This window comes from Tamandua tetradactyla, chromosome 6 (assembly GCF_023851605.1).
Source record: "Tamandua tetradactyla isolate mTamTet1 chromosome 6, mTamTet1.pri, whole genome shotgun sequence".
Lineage (NCBI taxonomy): Eukaryota > Metazoa > Chordata > Mammalia > Pilosa > Myrmecophagidae > Tamandua > Tamandua tetradactyla.
This window is the reverse complement of record NC_135332.1, coordinates 46,510,039-46,525,933: the sequence shown is the minus strand read 5'-3', so window position 1 is coordinate 46,525,933 and position 15,895 is coordinate 46,510,039. Positions and strand designations below refer to the sequence as shown.

Here is a 15,895-nt window from a genome sequence, read left to right as displayed (position 1 = left end):
AATTAAGCGTGTTTAATTTGATATGTATAGCTGCCAAGTTGACAAGGGCGGACTGTGACGGTTAGGATCTGGCCTCGTTGTCTGGTCAGGCAAGCACTGGACTGACTCTTGCTGCAATGATACTTCATAGCTGGGTGATAAACTGGAAGGCTGGTGTATTAAATTATCAGTCAGTTGATTGCATCTGTGGCTAATTACATCTGCGATCAACTAAGGTGTGTCTCCCACAATGAGGTAATCCAATCACTTGAAGGCTTTTATGGGAGAAGAGAGATTCTTTCACTGCTTCTTCAGCCAGCCAGCTTCTCCTGTGGGGTTCGTCCAGACAATTCACTGGAGCTGCCAGCTTCACAGCTTGCCCTACAGATTTGGACTCTTACATTCCCATGGTTGCATTTGACACTTTCATAAATCTCATATTTACAGATCTCTCCTGTTGGTTCTGTTTCTCTCAAGAACCCTGACTAATACCAGCTAAGTTTCTTTCTCAAGGTTCCAGTAGCAGATGCTGTGGTATGCTGCCCAGGGCCCCCCTTCAGGGCTGAGGCCCTCAATCCTCCAGCTATGAGGACTATTGACTTTTGGGGGCTCAGAGCTAGGCTCCTCTTCAGAACTCACCCTTAGCTAAAAGCTTCCTCATCCAAGCTTATGCCCCTTTCTGGAAAGCCACATCCAATGGCTGGTCATTGAAAATGAACAAAGATCTGGACCCCTTGCCTCATTCTGGAATAACTTCCAAGGGGTCTACTCTAGCTCCAGAGCTCCCCATAGGATTGCCTGAGGTCTCTGTTGCAACTGAATCATTATCCAACCTCTACCTCTGCCCCATCTTGTTTCCCTCACTCCCTTATATATATTCTTTCTGAGAGCACACCCCCATAAACCTTCTGCATGCTGATTTTGGTCATAGATCTGTTTCTAGGGGAACATGACCTACTACAGTCACACAGCTGAAAAGAAGAGTAGCCGAAACACCTCTATTCAAGTCTAATATTTGATAGACTTGAACACCCTTATTCTTTCTGTTCTTCTACACTACCTCTGCCTTGACTTTGATCAGTCACAGGTAGGCTTAAGGTCTGGGCTACCCAGGTTAGTATGGCAAAGTTCTTGTCTTTGAACTACACATAGTCCTTAAGGACAGGGCAGTTTCCCAAACTGGGAACAGTGCCAAGAGCAGAGCTGGAGGATCCCATGGGCAGCCCCACCTGGAATAGGCTGCCATGGGAGCTGGAGCACAGCCATGCCTTGGGTGTTAGACCACAGCCATGCCTCCTGTCACAGCTCAATGGGACATGCTCCTCCCTCAGGATCAGGGCACAGATGCTACAACCTCCAAAGAGCATCCCAGCCAGCAGGAACTAGAAGAGCACTGCTACTTGGGTCCCTTGGGATAAAACTGGATAAAAGGACTCTCATATCTATGAGAGTGTCTCATATCTATGAACATGGCTGAAGAATCCCCAGTCCCTAGATGAGGTCTCCTCAGACTTACATGGCTCTGGGCATAGTGAAGAACTAATATCTTAAATTCCCCTCTACCTACCTCCCCTGGGGGCTTGGCTTTGATGTGATGAGCACTTTTATCTTTTCTGCAGTCTCTCTGTTCTCTCCTGTGCTCCCAATTCCTGGGAGTCTCAAAAATTCTCCAAACATATCCACCCTTTCCTTTTGTGACCGAATTCTACCTTCCATTCCTGGTTTTTCCACTATACCATGCCTCTCAGATGACCTGCAAATATGATGAAAGAAAGGAGGGTGTGAGGGAAGGGAAGGGAAGGGAAGGGAAGGAAACAGAAAGGAAGGGAACGGAAGGGAAGGGAAGGAAACAGAAAGGAAGGGAATGGAAGGGAAGGGAAGGACACTTATTGAGGAAACTGGGGAGAAAAAAAAGGGAAATGACCAACTTATTACAGAGATGGCCTATATTTACCTATTTTAACTTCTAGAGCCTCCAAAGCACCATTTAGAGATTCCTCCAAATTTCCTTTCCCAAGAAAAGTCCATCTTACAGCTGGAAAAAAATGAGGGTCAAGAAAAGTTGGGGAGATGGCAGCTTAGCGAGGTGTGGGATTTAGTTCGTCCTCCAGAGCAGCTAGTAAATAGCCAGGAACAGTACAGAATAACCGCTAGGGCCATGCCAGTGACTGGATACACAGCACACCCCAGTCTGGACAAGCTGGACCAGTGGCAAGCCCACCCGGAACCATGAGTCCCCCAAGCTGTGGCAGCTGGCACCCCTTCCCCACAGGCAGCTTCCCAGAGGGGTAAGGAAAGAGACTTTACTAGCAGCAGGGGCTGAGTGCAACCAAGCTCCAATTGTGGAATTAATTAACAAATTCTAACTACTAAAAATAGACCCCCAGCTCAGCTGAACCTCGAGTAAAAGCTGAGGTTGTTGGTTTTTGCCCAGGCAGAGAGGGCCAGGGCTGATGGAAAAAGAAAAAAAAAAACAGAGGTTTTTTTGGATAGGACAGCACAAAATACTTGAAAGGGTCAGGGTCCAGAAGGAAAGGAGGGTGTACATAGGACCTGGAGATACACAAAGAAACGTACCAATTTAAGCTCTTGATTGACAAACCTGAGGAACAGGGTTCCTACTCTAAACAGGATTCTTTTTTTCTTTTCTTTTTTGTGGCTGTGTTTTTATGGCCTGACTATGCTTTGGACACAGCTGCAGAGTTTCTCAGGCTCCAACTGTCCCAGGCATAGGCAGAATTAAGCTTGTTTGAGAGTTTGTCTGGAGGCTATGCCTTCCCCAGGAGAGGGGTGGGGCCCAGCTCAGGTGGAATCCCTCCCTCAAGGATTTCAGATCCCAGGGTCTGAAAAACTGAAGCCATTAAATCCAGCATACAACCTCTCCTCTGCCTCAACCAAGCCCCCAGCAGAGAGAGTCTACTAAAGTTAAAGGTACCACATCACCTTATGCTGGTGGGACTGGTAGGCAGACAACTGCCACATACTGGGCAAGATAGGAAAAATGCAGAGTCCAGAGGCTTCAAAGGATAGTTTTACAACCTGCTGGGTCTCATCCTCAGGGAAAACTGATGCAGGTGACTCTTGCCTCCTGAAAGAAAGCCACTTTGTGCTGGGAAATCTGACTGGGGTCTATCACACCTAAGTAGACCCTCCAAAGGGGAAAAAAGAGGCACCATACAGGCAGGGCAAAAAAAACAAGAAAACAAGAACTGAAAAATTCTGATCTGTTAAACAAAACCTAAGCTAGAAGTCTAGAATAAGGTGAACTGAATGTCAAAGAATAGACAGACAACAAAGCCATCCAACAAGAAAATCCTAGGTAAAAAAAGTGAAAAAAAATCCCCAGAATAAACTAATTAAAGAAATTAAATGCCTAGATGCCAGCAAAAAATAACAAATCATATGAGGAAAATTAAAGATATGGCCCAGTCAAAGGAACAAACCAACAATTCAAATGAGATACAGGAGTTGAAACAATTAATTCAGAATGTTCAAACACATGGAAAACCTCATCAAAAATCAAATCAATGCATGGAGGGAGGACATAAAGAAGGCAATGAACAAAAAGAAGAAATCAAAAGTCTGAGAAAACAAATCACAGAACTTATGGGAATGAAAGGCACAGTAGAAGAGATGAAAAAAATAATGGAAACCTGCAATGTTAGATTTCAAAAGGTGGAAGATAGGATTAATGAACTGGAGGATGAGACATCTGAAATCCAACAAGCAAAAGAAAATATAGGGAAAAGAATGGAAAAATATGAGCAGGGACTCAGGGAATTGAATGACAACACGAAGTGTGCAAATATACATGTTGTGGGTGTCCCCCACAACACGTGGAGGAGAAGAGAAGGGAAAAGGAGGAGAAAAACTAATAGAGGAAATTATCACTGAAAATTTCGCAACTCTTATGAAAGACTTAAAGTTACACAACCAAGAAGTGCAGCATACCCCAAATAGAATAGATCCCAATAGATGGAATCCAAGACACTTACTAATCAGAATGTCAGATGTCACAGAGAAAGATAGGATCTTGAAAGCAGCAAGAGAAAAGCAATCCATCACATACAAGGGAAATCCAATAAGACTATGTGTAGATTTCTCAGCAGAAACTTTTGAGGCGAGAAGACAGTGATATGACATAAATAAGATACTGAAAGAGAAAAACTGCCAACCAAGAATTCTATATCCAGCAAAATTGTCCTTCAAAAATGAGGGGGAAATTAAAACATTTCCAGACAAAAAATCACTAAGAGAATTTGTGACCAAGACACTGGCTCTGCAAGAAATATTAAAGGGAGCACTAGAAACAAATAGGAAAAGACAGGCGAGAGAGGTGTGGAGAAGAGTGTAGAAATGAAGACTAACAGTAAGGTAAAAAGAAGAAAAATTAGATATGACATATAAAATCCAAAAGGCAAAATGGTAGAAGAAATTACTCCCCTTACAGCAATAACACTAATTGTTAATGGATTAAACTCCCCAATCAAAAGACTTAGACCAGCAGAATGGATTAAAAAACAGGACCCATCTATATGCTGTCTATAGGAGATGCATCTTAGACCCAAGGATAAACATAGGTTGAAAGTGAATGGTTGGGAAAATATATTTTACCCAAATAACAATCAGAAAAGAGCAAGAGTAGCTATACTAATATCCAACAAATTAGACTTCAAGTGTTAAACAATTAAAAGAGACAAAGAAGGACACTATGTATTAATAATAGGAACAATTCAACAAGCAGACATAACAATCATAAATATTTATGTACCGAGCCAGAGTGCTCCAAAATACATGAGGCAAGCACTGAAAAGAGAAATAGACACATCTACCATAATACCTGGAGACTTCAATTCCCCACTCTCATCAATGAATAGAACATCTAGACAGAGGATCAATAAAGAAGCAGAGGATTTAAATAATACAATAAATGAGCTAGACTTAACAGACATTTATAGAACATTACACCCCACAAAGCAGGACACACCTTTTTCTCAAGTGCTCATGATCATTCTCAAGGATAGACCATATGCTGGGTCATAAAACAAGTATCAGTAAATTACAAAAGATTGAAATCATACAAAACACTTGCTCAGATCATAAAGGAATGAAGTTGGAAATCAATAATAGGCAGAGTGCCAGAAAATTCACAAATATATGGAGGCTCAACAACACACTCTTAAATAGCCAATGGGTCAAGGAAGAAATTACAAGAGAAATCAGTAAATATCTTGAGGCAAATGAAAATGAAAACACAACATATCAAAATTTATGGGATACAGCAAAGGCAGTGTTAAGAGGGAAATTTATTGCCCTAAATGCTTATATTTTTTTTAAAAAAAAAAAGAGTAAAAATCGAGGAATTAACTGTCCACTTGGAAGAACTAGTGAAAGAACAGCAAACTAACCCCAAAGCAAGCAAAAGGAAAGAAATAACAAAGATTAGTGTAGAAATAAATGAAATTGAGAACATGAAAACAATCAAGAAAATCAACAAAACCAAAAGTTGGTTCTATGAGAAAATGAATAAGATTGATGGGCCCTTAGTGAGGCTGACAAAAAGAAGAAGAGAGAGGATACAAATAAACAAAATCAGAAATGGAGGAGGTGACATAACGACTGACCCAGCAGAAATAAAGAAGTAATGAGAGGATACTATGAACAACTGTATGCTAATAATCTAGACAATGTAGATGAAATGGACAACTTCCTAGAAAGGCATGAACAACAAACATTGACTCGAGAAGAAATAGACGACCTCAGCAAACCAATCACAAATGAAGACATTGAATTAGTCATTAAGAAGCTTCCAAAAAAGAAAACTCCAGGACTAGATGGCTTCACATGTGAATTCTGCCAAACAGTCAAGAAGGAATTAGTACCAATCCTGCTCAAACTCTTCAAAAAAATTGAAGAGGAGGGAAGGCTACCTAACTCATTCTATGAAGCCAACATCACCCTCATACCAAAGCCAGACAAAGATACTACAAGAAAAGAAAATTATAGACCAACCTCCCTAATGAATATAAATGCAAAAATCCTCAACAAAATTCTTGCAAATCAAGTCAGCAGCAGATCAAAAGAATTATACACTATGGCCAAGTAAGATTCACCCCAAGTATGTAAGGATGGTTCAACATAAGCAAATAAATGAATGTACTACACCATATCAACAAATCAAAGCAGAAAAACCATATGATCATCTCCATTGATGCAGAAAAGGCATTTGACAAAATTCAACATCCTTTCTTGTTGAAAACACTTCAAAGGATAGGAATAGAAGGGAACTTCCTCAACAGGATAAGTGAATATATGGAAAACCCCCAGCTAATATCCTCAATGTGAAAAAACTGAAAACTATCCCCCTACGATCAGAACAAGACAAGGATGTCCACTATCACCATTGTTATTCAACATTGTGTTGGAAGTTCTGCCAGAGCAATTAGACAAGAAAAAGAATTGCAAGACATCAAAATTGGAAAGGAAGAAGTAAAACTCACTGTTTGCAGATGATATGATACTATGTCGAAAATCCTGAAAAAGCCACAGCAAAACTAGAGCTAATAAATGAATATAGCAAACTGGCAGGTTAAAAGATCAACACTCAAAAATCTGTAGTGTTTCCAATGAGATATCATCTCACACCCAACAGAATGGCCATTATCAATAAAGCAGAAAATGACAAATGCTGGAGAAGATGTGGAGAAAGAGGCACACTTATCCACTGTTGGTGGAAATGTAAAATGGTACAACTGCTGCGGAAGGCAGTTTGGCGGTTTGTCAAAAAGCTAAATATAGACTTGCCATATGACCCGGTATACCATTGCTAGGTATCTACTCAGAGGACATGAGGGCAAGGACACAAACAGACATTTGCACACTAATGCTTATAACAGCATTATTTACAATTGCAAAGAGATGGAAACAGCCAAAATGTCCATCAGCAGGCGAGTGGCTAAACAAACAGTGGTATAGGCATACGATGGAATATTATGCAACTGTAAGACAGAATAAAGTTATGAAGTATGTAACAACATGGATGGACCTTGAGGACATGCTGAGTGAGATTAGCCAGAAACAAAAGGACAAATACTGTATGGTCTCACTGATATGAACTGACATTAGTGAATGAACTTGGAGAATTTCAGCTAAGAACAGGGACCATTAGGAGATAGAAAAAGGGTAGATATTGGGTGACTGGAGCTGAAAGGATACAGATTGTGCCACACAACTGATTGTAGAAATTCAGAAAGAGATAGCACAATACTACTTAACTGTAATACAATAATGTTAGTACACTGAATGAAGATGAATGTGAGAATGATAGAGGAAGGAGGGCTTGGGGTACAAATGAAATCAGAAGGAAAGACAGATGATAAAGACTGAGATGGTATAATCTAGGAATGCCTAGAGTGTATACAGATAGTGACTAAATGTACAAATTTAAAACTATTTTTGCATGAAGAACAAAGGAATGTCAATATTGCAGAGTGTTGAAAATAGATGGTAAGTCATATTTTAAAACTTTGACTTATATGTGTGCCTAAAGCAAAAAATATTTATTTGGTTCAAAATTTATATTTTGTCTAGTGCATTTCCTAATATAACTTATGTGGACAGTTTAATTGAACACCATAAGTACATGGAACATTGAGTAGGGCGTGAGATTTTGTAGGTTTGTCCAGAGTGATTCCCTGATAAATCCCAGATTTGAACAGTGAATAAAAAAGTATTCACAAAGTCCCCTTGGGGGAATGGCAGGAAAGGGGGAAAATTCAACTTCCCATTGTGGAGAATTTCTGATATTCTCAAAAGCAGTGGGGCCAACCAAAGCAATAGTCCGAGCCCTCAATCTTGGGGTTTGTTCATATAAAACTTATCCCCGCAAAGGATAGGCTGAGCCTACTTAAAATTAGGTCTAAGAGTGACCCTGAGAGAACCTCTTTTATGCTCAGATATGGCCTCTCTCTCTCTCAGCCAACACAACAAGCAATCTCACTGCCCCCACCCCTCTACATGAGACATGACTCCCAGGGGTGTAAACCATCCTGGCAACATGGGACAGAAATCCTAGAATGACCTAGGACTCAACATTAAGGGGTTGAGAAAACCTCGACCAAAACAGGGAAGAGCAAAATGAGACAAAATAAAGTGCCAATGGCTGAGAGATTTCAAAGAGTCAAGAGGTTATCCTGGAGGTTATTCTTACACATTATATAGATATAACCTTTTTAGTTAAGGTATGTTGGAGAGGCTGGAGGGAACTGCCTGAAAATATAGAGCTATGTTTCAGTAGCCATCTTTCTTAAAGATGATTGTATAATGATATAGCTTTCTCAATGTGTGTGATTGTGAAAACCTCGTGTCTGATGCTCCTTTTATCTACGGTATGGACAGATGAGTAAAGTATAGGAATTAAAAATAATGGGAACAAATGTTAAAATAAATTTAGTAGATTGAAATGCTAGTGATCAATGAAAGGGAGTGATAAGGGGTATAGAAAAAAATAGGGGAAACAAAGGTTAAAATGTGTTGGGTAGATGGAAATACTAGCAGTCAATGAGAGGGAGGGGTAAGCGTTATGGTATGCATGAGTTTTTTTTTCTTTTTTCTTTTTATTTCTTTCTCTGAATTGAGGCAAATGTTCTAAGAAATGATCATGGTGATGAATATACAACTATGTGATGATATTGTGAGTTATTGATTATATACCAAGAATGGAATGATCATATGGTAAGAATGTTCGTGTTTGTATGTTGTTATGTTTTTAAAAAAATTAAAAAGAAAAGGTGTGGAAGTTCTGTGAGTACATTTAGAAGCAGTGGCAAGACATTCATTTCTTGGGCATCCTAATTGCCTGGCAATGCTGAGACCCTGGGTGTAAAATACTAATGGGCAAATTTCACCCACAGAGTGATACAAGACTGAGGGAACAGTTGCTCACAGACAAATCAAAACCACATCAACAGGAGGTGCAGCCACTCAGCTGCCCCCTGATGGCTTCCAGTAAAGGCTGCTGGACCAAAGGAACCACCAGCTTCTGGAGGAAATAAAGCCCTAGTGCCATCAGGTTGGCCCACTCTGCATTTGTCCTCTGCCACCTAGCTGTGTCTTCAGAGGCTGAAGAGCTGAGGCTGAGTGCCAGCTCTGCCTCCTACTTGCTACATAGGAGCAAGCCCCTCCTGTTTCTCTGGCCTATGTTTTCCTACTTGTAAAATATGAGGTCTGGACATGCTGGTTTCTGAAGGACCTTTCCAGGAGGAAGACTTCCAGACTCCAGGTCTCTACCACATAAGATACATGCATGGAAAGGCCCCTGCATTGCCCTTCCCCCATGGTATTGAGTCTGGGCCTCCTCTAACTACCACATTTACTGACCCAAGACAAGTCATGCAGCCAATCAATTTATATAACTGGAGCCGAGCCCCTCAAGCTAACTAGAGCTATGAACAAATCCCCCATCCAAGCCCTCCTTGCTTTCCTAGGGAGACTCTGCACCTCAGCTCCTGCTTCTGAGGTTGGGCCCTGAACCTGTTGCCACTGGACCAGAGGCAAGAAGAGACCAGCATTTGCTGAATCTCTCTTCTCTGCCAAGCTATGGGCTTTTATATACATTTCTTCTTATAATCCTTACTGTGAGTAGTCTTATCCCCACTTAAGAAGTCTATGGCTTGGAGAAACCCATTCGCTTGCTCAATCTCACACAGTCTTTTGTTGTCAAGGCTGGAATTCCAGCCTGAAACAGTACTTTGCATCATCCCAGAGGTTACTTGCCACAAGAACCCAACTGTCCCTCCCCCAGCCAGGGAATAGCCCCATCAGTTTAGGAAGATGAAGCTAGCATGTTGCTCTAAGAAGCCAAATTTCAGGACTCATATGAGAGGTGGCCAAACACAATGGAAAGAAATACAGGCTCTGGAGACAGCAGCCTTGAAATTGAATCCTGACCCTGCCACTTGCAAACTGGGTAAACTTGAGAAAGTTATACCGTCTGTGAACATCAGTTACCTTTTTTGGAATGAAAGGATATTAATACCTACCTCATGGAGTTGTTGCAAGGATTGAACATGAATGGATATGAAAACTGGCATAGGATAAACAATGGATAAATACAAACTTCCTTCCTTTTTCCCACAGCCCAGCTTCTCTTAGGCTCATGTCCTGATTCTCTTTCAGATTTTAAGCCCTGAAAGATGAGCACAGATACATTCATCTTGGTAAAATGTCTATCATAAAGTCATAGGCAGGAAAGTGGTTTGCTTCCTCTGCCTCTGCCCATGGAGCCCCATCAAGGAGTGACCGCAGAAGTCACGGCAGCCAAGGTGGGCTCACAGCAGGCTTTGCCTCCCTCCCCCCAGGCCTGGAAGCCTGCCATCTTCACACAGTCCCTTCAAGCTGAAGGTTGGCACACGGGGACCACAAGCCAGATGTTTGAGCTTTGTTAAGAACGGCTTAAACAAAGCCTTTAAAACGATAATTCTCAACCATCAAAAGCACATTTCTCTTCTAGCTGCATTTCTCTGACACACAAGAGATTTCTTTAAGAAAAACAACCTTTCTACAAATCTGGAATATTTTAAAAAGCACAAGGATTTTGCCATCACTCTCTGGCCTTTCTGACATCTCCAATGGAGGAGAAAAGGAACCTTGGGGAAGAGCCAACTTTCCCCCATCCCTTGGCACACACCTGAAACTCCAGAAGGTGTCTGGGGGAAGCTGAGCAGGTGGTGGCCATCTGAAATACTCCCTAAGGCACGTTTTAAAGAGACGTACACTAGGACGACATTGGCAAATTGGGCAATTTGCCTCCTTCTCTCTCCTGACACCTCTTCTCCTCCCAGTGGATTCATTGCCAAAGGTGTACTTGAGAAAGGGGCAAAGACATTTCTCTACCTCCACATGTGACGGCACTGGGAGGAGTAATCTAAGACCAGAGGCACTTCCTCCCAGGAAGATGATATTGAAGAACAGCCACCCGGAAGGTTATTGTTGGCTTCACAGCACTTTTCCAAAAGCTAGCTATAACACATCCCTGTCTTTGTATAAATATCTACTATCAGGACTGAAGACCTAGAGATGCTATGGGGCCTGACGTAGCTTTAAAAATAGATCCTGCCTGGTGAGAGCCATAGGAGGAACTTCCTACTCAAAAGTGGAGCCAACCTTCTGATAATGATCAAAGAGCTACTATCAGATGAATCTTCTACAGACAACAAATAGAAACTGTGCACAAAATAGCAAAAACTTAAAGGCACTGGTGAAGCAAAAAGTAGGCAGATGTTGGAGGGAAAAAATGACACTTGTAAGAATGGCAATAGGTGTTTTTTATGTTTAAACTTTTCTCCAGAGAGCAGACCACAGTGTCACATAGGATAGCTGTACTTGTATAGGAAACCAGCCATCTTAGAGGCTGGAAGAGTCAGAGAAAGTTAAACAAAATGTGAGCAAACACAGAAGCAGGAAAGTAATGGCAGAAATCCCAGAAAAGAGTGAGTTACAGAGTGTAAACCTTAAATTCTATGTGTAAACTTTGCCCAAATCTCTAACAGATCCCTGAATATGTATGTTCAGGGAATACTCTGAACAACCCAACTACTGCCCACGAAAGAGGAAACCATATTTGGAGCTTGATTGCAGCCACATTAAAAAAACAACAACAGTCTTCAGAGGAATATAATAGAATCCAGTCTCTCCAATATATCATTCACAATACCCAGGATACAATCCCAAATTATTAGATATATGAAGAAACAGGAAAATGTGCCCACACTCAGAAGAAAAGGCAATCAATGAAGACTTATGATAAGATGGTATCTTCCCCATACATTATGACTTCAATGGACACAAAATGGGCCTGGAATCTGGAATCACTTTGCAGGGGAGGCTGCATAGACCTGGGTTTGTGTCCCAACTCCATCATTCACAGCAGTATGACTTTGGATAGTTCCTTTACTTCTTTGAGCCTCAGTTTCCTCAACTGCCAGAAAGGAATAACAACACCTTCCTCCCATGGTTACTATGAAATCCAGTAAAATAATGATATATCTGATGCACAGTACAAGCTCAATAATTATTTGTTGACTCTAAATACTGATTCCCAAATCAACAGTGCATCCCCACTTCTACCTCAGAAGTCTTCAGCCTCCTTTACCTTCCATATCCTTCATTTCTTAAAATGGAAACGTTGTGCATTTAATGGCTTGAGTTCCAGGGTAATCTCTCTAATACATTTTTAAGGGACAACCTGCCCATCTCATTTAACTCTTAGAATGGATATGCCAGCCTCACTCTAGAAGAGATTAAAAGAAAAGAATGTAGCAGGGCCCTTTAGCTGGAAATCATTTTGTTAAATGGCTTTCTTAGCAGAGGCCTAATTCCCCCATTCCTAGATCCTAGAAGCCCCATCCTCAATTGGGAGCATGTTAATCTGGAACAGAGATACCAGGATGTTGTTCAGGTTGAAAAGGGGCTGAGAGTTGACTTGATTTAACCTCTTCATCTCAGACATAAATGATCTAAAATCTGAGAAGGAGCAGTAGTTGGGGTAGATTCTCATGAAAAATTAATAGAAGAAAAAGTATCCATCACCTTGACACAGTACCTTAGAGGAAACCAAGCATATATTCATCATAATTTTATTTCATCTGTACTATAATACGGTTGCTGGTGAAAGGAATGTTATTCCCATTTCTCAAATAAGGAAATTGAGACCCTAAAAGGTGATGTGATTTGTTCAATGTCACCATGACAAATGATATCTACTTAGGGCTCGGCCCTGGTCTCTCACTCCCTGATCCTCAGATGGATTAGTTGCATATGAAAATACTCTACTCAAGGTTCACTGGCCTAAGTACAGGAAGCCAGACAGAGAGTGGAACTACCCCAAGGTCCATGCTGGGGAGGTGGTAGGAGTCAATCTCTCCTGGTTAGTTGGGGGAGCAAAGTTAGAGTCCCAGCCATCCTTACTGGAGTCTCCCTGGGGAGACTGGAAAAGCCTCAAGAAGACTTTTGGCCAACTGAGGGCCTCTTCCTGTCTCTCTGTCTGTCTTACACATACACACAGAACACCTTGAGCTCTCTGGAAGAGTCTGTGTTTGTGTCTCAAGAGCAGTGCTCTGGAAAGGCAGCCAAACCTCTCGATTCTGGTCCAGTGCTTCCAAGACTGGAAAATGTTTCCCTTGTCTGTGCTCTCACTTCCCTTCTCCTTGGTACCCAATCAAGGCCTTAGTCCACAAGGTGAACTAATTAGGATTTGTGGGATGACAACATCCTCTGATGCCTGAAGACAGTCCCTGAACCCTCTCTGGACTCTACTCGCCCTATTTGTCCACGGCACGACAGCCATTGGTCTGGATGCTGAGGCACAGGTCCCTCTACTCTCTCCAGCCCAAATTCCACCCCTGCCTCATGCAACTGCATCCCAAGCCCTTCAGAACAATTTTCTGCCCTTCTGTACTCCCTCATGCTGCTGTTCTGAACTGCCCATAAATTGCCAAGTTTGACTCATTTTTCCTCATAAATCCAGAGTTTCCAGCCTCCTGTTTGATTTGTGTCCCTGATTCATCCATGAAATTTTCAATTGCTCAGCAAATAGTTAAGCGGAGGTCCTATTCAGCCCCTAGAAGAACCCTCCAGAGGCTCAGATGAATAGCATCAGGGGCGCCAAAAGTGGTGTGTGTGTGTGGGGGGGGGGGGTTATATCCTCTGGAGTGGGGAGAAACTTCAGGCACATGGCAGACACTTATGCAAATAGTAAGGAGAAGTAATTGGCCTACTGGCCAGTTCCAGAGAAGCCACTCTCTGCCACCTCCAAAGGAGATGGAAAAGGGGAAAGGACCTATTCACGGTGATACAGTCTGTTCTTGGAACAATGATAAGCCTTCTCCATTTCTTTGAATCCAGGATCATTCACAGAGCATTAAGGGTGGAAGGAAACTTCAGAGTCATCCTATCTACAATTCCCAGTTTACAGACCACAAATTCAAGTGCAGAAAGGTGAGAGGACAGGCCTACATGTCTGTAGCAGAGACCAGATTAGAATCTGTCCCACAAAGTGTCACCCAAAGGCAGACTCCATGGGGTCACAGCTGAGTGTGCGCTCCAGGAGAGAAGGAGCTCCTCCCACCATTCTCCCAGCTCTGACAGATGGTCCTCCTCCCCAAAAACTGTTCATCCCCTTTCTCCATGAACTTGAAAATGGCTCCTAGCTGTATCTGAGCCAGCAAATGCATGGTGGGGGTCATGGCCCCCAGCAGGTTTATGGAAGCCATCCATCCCCAGCTGAGAGCTTAAACACATCTACATAATGTGTTCCCCTCGACCTGCCTCTGCTGCATCCACCATTTCTCATGAATGCTCACTGAGGCAATGCCTTCTGAAAAAATCAAAAACATCAATTTCAGCTAGAAGGAAAAATCTGAGATGATGGAATAGTAACCCATGACAAACTCTGGGATCTGTCCTGTGACTACTTGTTGAAGTGTGCTTTGAAAATTATTGCTTTGTTTTGTATATATATTATACAAAAAAAAGAAAAAGAAAAAGATCAATTGACAAAGAGCAGGGCCTCCTGGCTCTGTCGCCAATCCCAAAACAAGTCAGTGGGAGGCATGGGCTCTACTTAGACTCAGGACTCTGACGTGACACTGGGTAGATTGGCGCCTGGAGGAAGACGGCGATAAGCTACATCTCTCAAACAGAAACACGCCACACACACTGTGAGTGGATTTAATTACCGTGGGAAATCACTTCCTGACAATAAATGCCACACCATCACTTTCTCTCTGCTTCTGCAAAACAGCTTTGGCTGGAATATTTGTCCCCATAATAAGCCCTCAGCCTTTACCTGAATAATTCATACATTGGTAGGGCTGGGTCCCGGAGGGAGGTTTGGGGTGGAATATAGGAGCCAGGAAAGCCCCCAGGGCTTACAGAAGTGCAGAGGCTCAGGCAGTCTATTAGGTGTGTGGCTGGGGGTGGGGGGTTGCTTAAAAATTTACATTTAAGATCACATCTGAAAGTTTAAAAAGACCCAGTCATGAGAAAAGCAGAAAGAAGGGAATTTCTGACAGAGGAAACAGTATGTGCAAAGGCCCCAAGTCTTAGCCATAGTCTTGCCTGCTCCCCCACCTTGTCCAAGCCTATTGCTTCTTTAGATGGGTTTCTCCCTGTCCTGCTCACCACTGCCCCCTATCCATGAATATCTGAACAGCACTTCACAGCCTACAGAAATACCCCACAATCACCCTGTGAGGTGGGTCAAGAAATCATCCTCTTAGAGATGAGGAAAGTGCAACTTAGAGAAATTGAGGGACTTTCCGAAGAACTGAGTCAGGAAGGAATGAGGCTGGGACTAGCCAGACCTTCTCCCTCCAGAGAGAAGCCGAGTGGGATGGCAGAGGCCAGGATAGGTTCTACTGCCCACTGAGCTCTTAAGAGTGGAAATCAGAGTTGCTGAGAGACACTCCCCTCCATGACAGCCCAGGAAAAGAGTACAGGATCCAAAATCGGACTGCTGGGCCCAGCACCCTAGCTCCTTCCCTACCAAGTATGCTATTGACAGCAGCTCACTTAACCTCACCGAACTTCACTTTCCTCATCTGTACAATGTGGTTGATAATTTTCCCTACTTGATAAAGTTACTCTGTAGAGTAACCTGGCACAGTCTCCAGTATATAGTAAGTGCTTGAAAAGCATAAGATTAGTAATACTTGGGTTCAGGCCCAAGACAAAATTAAGTTTTAAAATTTGTTTTAAGTTCCGGGTCAAGATGGCAGCTTAACAATGTGTGCATTTTACTTCATCCTCCAGAACAACTACTAAATAATCAGAAACAGCACAGAATAGCTCCTGGGGCCATATCAGTGACCAGACACACAGCGTACCCCAATCAGGACCAGCTGGACCAGCTGTGAGC

The 15,895-nt window shown here is 42.4% G+C and overlaps 1 long non-coding RNA gene across 1 annotated transcript; it reads right to left on the bottom strand.

Annotated features, from left to right (window-relative positions):
• Positions 1–359: 359 nt before the first annotated feature.
• On the bottom strand, positions 360–10,258 carry LOC143685998 (uncharacterized). Its single transcript, XR_013176837.1, has 3 exons — positions 10,020–10,258; positions 1,934–2,014; positions 360–1,732 (listed from the first exon to the last, which is right to left on the bottom strand). It is a non-coding gene; the product is annotated as an uncharacterized LOC143685998 (long non-coding RNA).
• Positions 10,259–15,895: the final 5,637 nt, after the last annotated feature.